At 37.0% G+C, this 5,283-nt stretch overlaps 1 pseudogene; it reads left to right on the top strand.

The window, feature by feature from the left end:
- Window positions 1-215: 215 nt before the first annotated feature.
- Window positions 216-4,363, top strand: LOC118042726 (phosphatidylinositol 4-kinase gamma 5-like; annotated as a pseudogene).
- Window positions 4,364-5,283: the final 920 nt, after the last annotated feature.

Genomic DNA, 5,283 nt, shown 5'->3' with positions numbered 1-5,283 from the left:
CATAATCTTAACAAAAAAAACTAAAACTAAAACACCCAATATCTTGGTTCCTGCCACGTGGTGACCGATTACCATCCATGGTGGGTCCCTATCCTTACGTGCCCCAATCTGCATGCAAATGAAGTCTTATTTGGTCGTCGAGTTTTGGAAAAAGAATAAAAAATATTATTTAATTAAATATATAAGTTATAAATTAGTAAATTTAATTTAATTTATTCATCCGCTATAAAAATACCATTTCCGATTCTCTTGGAAGGTTAGAAAATCTCCTAAGCGGGAGAGTATACTGACAGAGATTGAGAGAGAAGATTCATCGGATCATCACAGCCGTGATTCTCTCCTTCCAATATCTAATCCAGATCGTACGTCCAATCAAAGGCGTTGCCTCGCCGATCTCCGGTGAGGTTTTCTCTTCGAATTTTTTTTTCTTCCTTCTGTCTTTTTGTTTCCCACCAGTAAAGGAAGAGGAGATTCAGTTTCTGAAAATCGGAAAGTTCCTTGAAATTTTGTAAAGAATGTATATAACGTCTAAATTGAAAATTGGATGTTTTTTTTTTTTATTTTTTAGTGTAACGCGCGTATCTTAATTAATTCAACGAGCTATGAGCAATCTAAAACTTAAACTTAAGACCATAAAAAGAGCAAACTTTTTAATTCCAAGCTCTTACCACTAGTCACCAGATGGTTAAATTGAATGCCTTTTTTATTGCATGAGTGATGGACTTAATTTCTTAATAATTTATCATTTGACTGCGAAATTTACTTCTTTTAACCACCTAGATGGTTAAATTAGATGCCTTTTTTATTGCATGAGTGATGGACTTAATTTCTTAATAATTTATCGACTTGACTGCGAAATTTACTTCTTTTATGAATTTTATAATGTTTTTTCCCGAGTGAAATCTTATTGGGGCAGTTATGAGTGATATATATATATTATTACTGCTACTACTACAGAATAACATGTAAAGCACATTTGAATGTAATAGAGAACCTTTTAGATTTCATGCTCGAAAGACTTGTGAATGTCGTTGACATATCTGAAACACTAGCGTCTTCTCTTGTTCCTTAGATTACAATGCTCATTCCTATTTTTTGTTCGCTTATTGTACAGTGACTTCTTTAGTATAAAATTTGAGGATGGTAACCTCAAGGCCTGATAGCTAAGGAAGTAAGCTCCATTCTTGACTTCCGGGTTCAAACTCTGAGACTGGCGCCGGAAGGAATTTATTAAATTCCTCTGCATGCATAGGGCGTGCATCCTTGAACTGCAAATTGTTTAACCAAAAAAAAATTGAGGATGTTTAGCATGATTTATCTTCTACTAGAAAGAAACACGTTATCCCTGGTTGAAGGGTTATCAATGTGATTGCATTAAATTTTAATGATGGCCAAATGTAGTTGTTCCTTGTTTTCTTATTGATGTGGGGGGATTGCTTTTGGAAAAATGTAAGATTATAACTTAAAGGATGTGGATGCCAGAATGGATCAATATTTAGGAAGCCCTTTTCACCATTAACTACATCCCACATGCAGATTTATTTATTTTTTATTGATTTCTAAAGTGTTCTATGGTTGACCAACCTCTGTTCCCTTAAGGTTTCTGGGTCTTCAAGTCTTGTCTTGAAGAAGAGCAGAATATGTGAATTTGTTTAAGTTACTCTGTTCTTATTTTTCATTTCTGTGAGTTTTAGTCATCTCTTAGTTTAATATTCCTGATTCGTATTTTATGTTTCCTTTAGCCGGTATTATCAGATGGCTTCTTCAATCTAGCAGTTCCACCAGGTCTCTTCCTTTTACCATCAACTGTTCCAATGTGATAACTACAGAATCACTTTGAAATCAACTCCCTTGATTATGGTTGTGCAAGGCGCAAAACTCTCCCCGTGTTCATTGTTGGCATTTCAGATTGGCATCTGCTTGAGAGAGAAGCTCCCTGCTGCTGCCATCTCTGCTGCCGGCTTTGAATTTTACAGTTTCTCCTCTTCCTTCCATGTGTCCTGATCTGGACCATCCTGTACATATAGATGTGGCAGTTGCAAATTTAGAAGGACCCCTCAGTGGTGAGTGTTGTGTGAATAAAAGAATGGAAAGAAAGCCTTCTGGAAGGGGGCGTGTATTTGTTCAGACCAAAACTGGCATTGTTTTGGGTATGGAATTAGACAGGAGTGACAATGCCCATACTGTTAAGAGGAAATTACAGCTTGCCCTCAATGTCCCAACTGAGGAGAGGTCATTGATAATTGGGGACAAGGTGTTAAAAAACGACCTTGGTGCAGGTAGAAATGATTCTCCACTTCTTCTTACCAAGAATTCTATGCACAGAAGCTCATCTACACCATGTCTCTCGTCCTCTGGGAAGGATCTTCAGCAGTGATTGGAGTGGCCCAATTGAGATACTAGGATTTTCAGAGCACTTTGCTAAAGTAAAACAAATGGTAAATGATATTGTGAAAGCATTGAGGATTGGGGTTGATCCAATTCCTATTCATAGTGGCCTTGGTGGTACATACTATTTCAAGAATTGCCATGGTGAAAATATTGCTATTGTGAAGCCCACAGATGAGGAACCTTATGCCCCTAACAATCCAAAAGGTTTCGTTGGAAAAGCTCTAGGGCAGCCAGGCCTCAAACGTTCAGTGCGTGTTGGAGAGACTGGGTTCAGAGAAGTGGCAGCTTACCTTCTGGACTATAATCACTTTGCCAATGTGCCCTCAACTGCCCTTGTGAAGGTGACACACTCGATTTTCAATGTCAATGATGGTGTTGATGGAAATAAAAATCAACAGAGAAACCATGTTAGCAAGATTGCATCGTTGCAGCAGTTCATACCTCATGATTTTGATGCCAGTGACTATGGGACTTCGAGCTTTCCTGTCACTGCTGTGCATAGGATAGGAATTTTAGATATACGGATCCTTAACACTGACAGACATGCTGGGAACCTTCTGGTCAAGAAGGTTGATGGGATTGGGAGGTTTGGTCAGGTGGAGCTCATTCCCATTGATCATGGCCTTTGCCTTCCTGAAAGTTTGGAGGATCCATACTTTGAGTGGATCCATTGGCCACAAGCATCGATTCCATTCTCTGAGGATGAACTTGAGTATATAAATAATCTTGACCCTTTCCAAGATTCTGATATGCTTCGGAGGGAACTACCAATGATTCGAGAGGCATGCCTCAGAGTCTTGGTTGTTTGTACAATTTTCCTAAAGGAAGCAGCAGCTTTTGGCTTATGTCTTGCTGAGATTGGTGAGGTGATGAGCAGAGAGTTTCGAAGCCATGGAGAGGAGCCCAGTGAGCTTGAGCTTATATGCATTAAGGCAAGGAGTCTGCTCGGGGAGATGAAATATCTTGTTGATGAGGTGAAACTGGAAGACAATGAGGAGTTTCAGTTTGACATTGACTGTGAGGAATTACGTTTGACTTCAAATATAGGAGATAAATTAGAAATGAGACCTCATTGTTTCATGTCCAAATCCAAAAATGTGCTAAATCCACTTTCCAAGCTAGAGGAGAGTGCGGAGGAGGAGGAGGGAGAGGCAGACATTGAGGAGGAGGAGTTGAATTTAAGCAGAGATGAATACGCTGGCCCTACAGAGGACAAGATTACAAACATTTCAAGGATGTCCATGTTATTAAAGAAAATAAGTGGCGGTGAGAACAGCTGGCGGCACGAGGGTGAGATACGGAGAAGTGGTTACCTGGCTGGTTCTTCTTCCGGAAACAGGAGTGTTAATGAGCAGCTTCCTTCAAGCATGAGTTTTGTGACGCTAGCTGATCTGGATGAAGGGGAGTGGGTTCTGTTTCTTGAGAACTTTAAGAAACTTTTATATCCAGCTTTCATTAATTGTGAATCTGGAAGTGCAGGTCAGAGGCAAAGACAGAGGCTTGGAACTTCCTGCCAGTTTTGAGAAGTGAGTCACTGGATATATTAAAGATGTTGGAAAGGTGTGGTGTCCAAAAGTGGATCCTGAGGACGATAGACTTTGCTTGCGAGTTGGGATTGTCAAAACTTCGTTGATGATAACATCCCATCATCAGCTGCCGGAGGTGAGAACATCACTTTCTTCATCTGCATAAGTATTTTTTATCTCCCACTACGGTGCTCCCTCCTCTTATTTTCTTTTGTGGCTGAACTGCTCCGCTTTCAGCCACTGTTTTGAGTGTTGAATGAAATATAATAGAGTGCGGGGAGAATAAGGCACTTGTTTAGGCATGGTTGTGGCCCTTGTGAGTGCTTATTGTTATACTGTCCCTGCGATATGGTATTGACTTGCTATTGAAGAGGAGAACGTAATGCCTGTGAAGCATGTGATTAGCTAGATTTGATTTTTGGAGGCTTGCACACCATTTGTTTCAAGGTCAAAAAATCTCTCCTTTGCACTCAGGTAATAAAGAAAACGCCATACGTGGAGTTTAGGGAGCAATAAGTATTCGCAGATAGAACTATACTGGGTGTGGCCCCGTCCTTTCCCGCGGGGTTAGACTTTTTTTTTTTAAAAAAAAATTCATGACTCAAGTGAGAAACATGACTAAAGTTAAATAATTTATTTTATTTTAATTAAAAAAAAAAAACCATTTCAAATGAACTTATTATATATTTTTTTTTTTTTTTGAAGTCATAGTTACGTAAGAAAAAATATTTTTTCAAAAAGACAAAATAACATAACCTGGATTAATTGTGGAAGGATGAAATGAAGTAAAAAAAATATCTAAATAAAATGGCTCTGGTTAACATGAATTAGTATGATAGACTTACGATCCTACTAATTAGGGTTGAACCAAGTTAATTGTGATTATATTACCAAATATGTGATCTTTGTCTTGAAATGAGGATAACCAAATATAATTTAAACAAAACAAATAGTGTTAATTCTTTTTCAAAACCCTGACTTCAGTTATTAGACCTGAGTTATCTTATCTAGAAAAATTCATGAAATTGAATTTTAAATCAAACAAATATTGAAGGATAAAATTAGTAAAAAAAAATTTCAATTATACAAAAGGATTTAAAAAATAGTAATAAAAAATATAAAATAAAAATAAGGACAAGAATTTAAGGATCTAAACTAACATAAAAATAAAAATAAAAAATGAATCTTTGATTGAGTGGTGAAAATAAAAAGAAAAGTCAATTTAACAAAATAACCTAAAAAATAACTATAAAAAAATTAAGAACCAAATAGAAAAAAATGTCATTTCACCAAAAAAAGTATCATATCACATGTTGAGATTGAAGAATAAAATAAAAAATAGATCAAAAATTTTAAAAAGAGCTAA

The sequence above is a fragment of the Populus alba genome, chromosome 17 (genome assembly GCF_005239225.2).
Source record: "Populus alba chromosome 17, ASM523922v2, whole genome shotgun sequence".
NCBI lineage: Eukaryota > Viridiplantae > Streptophyta > Magnoliopsida > Malpighiales > Salicaceae > Populus > Populus alba.
Note: the sequence above shows the minus strand (reverse complement) of the source record. Positions and strands in the feature narration are given on the sequence as shown.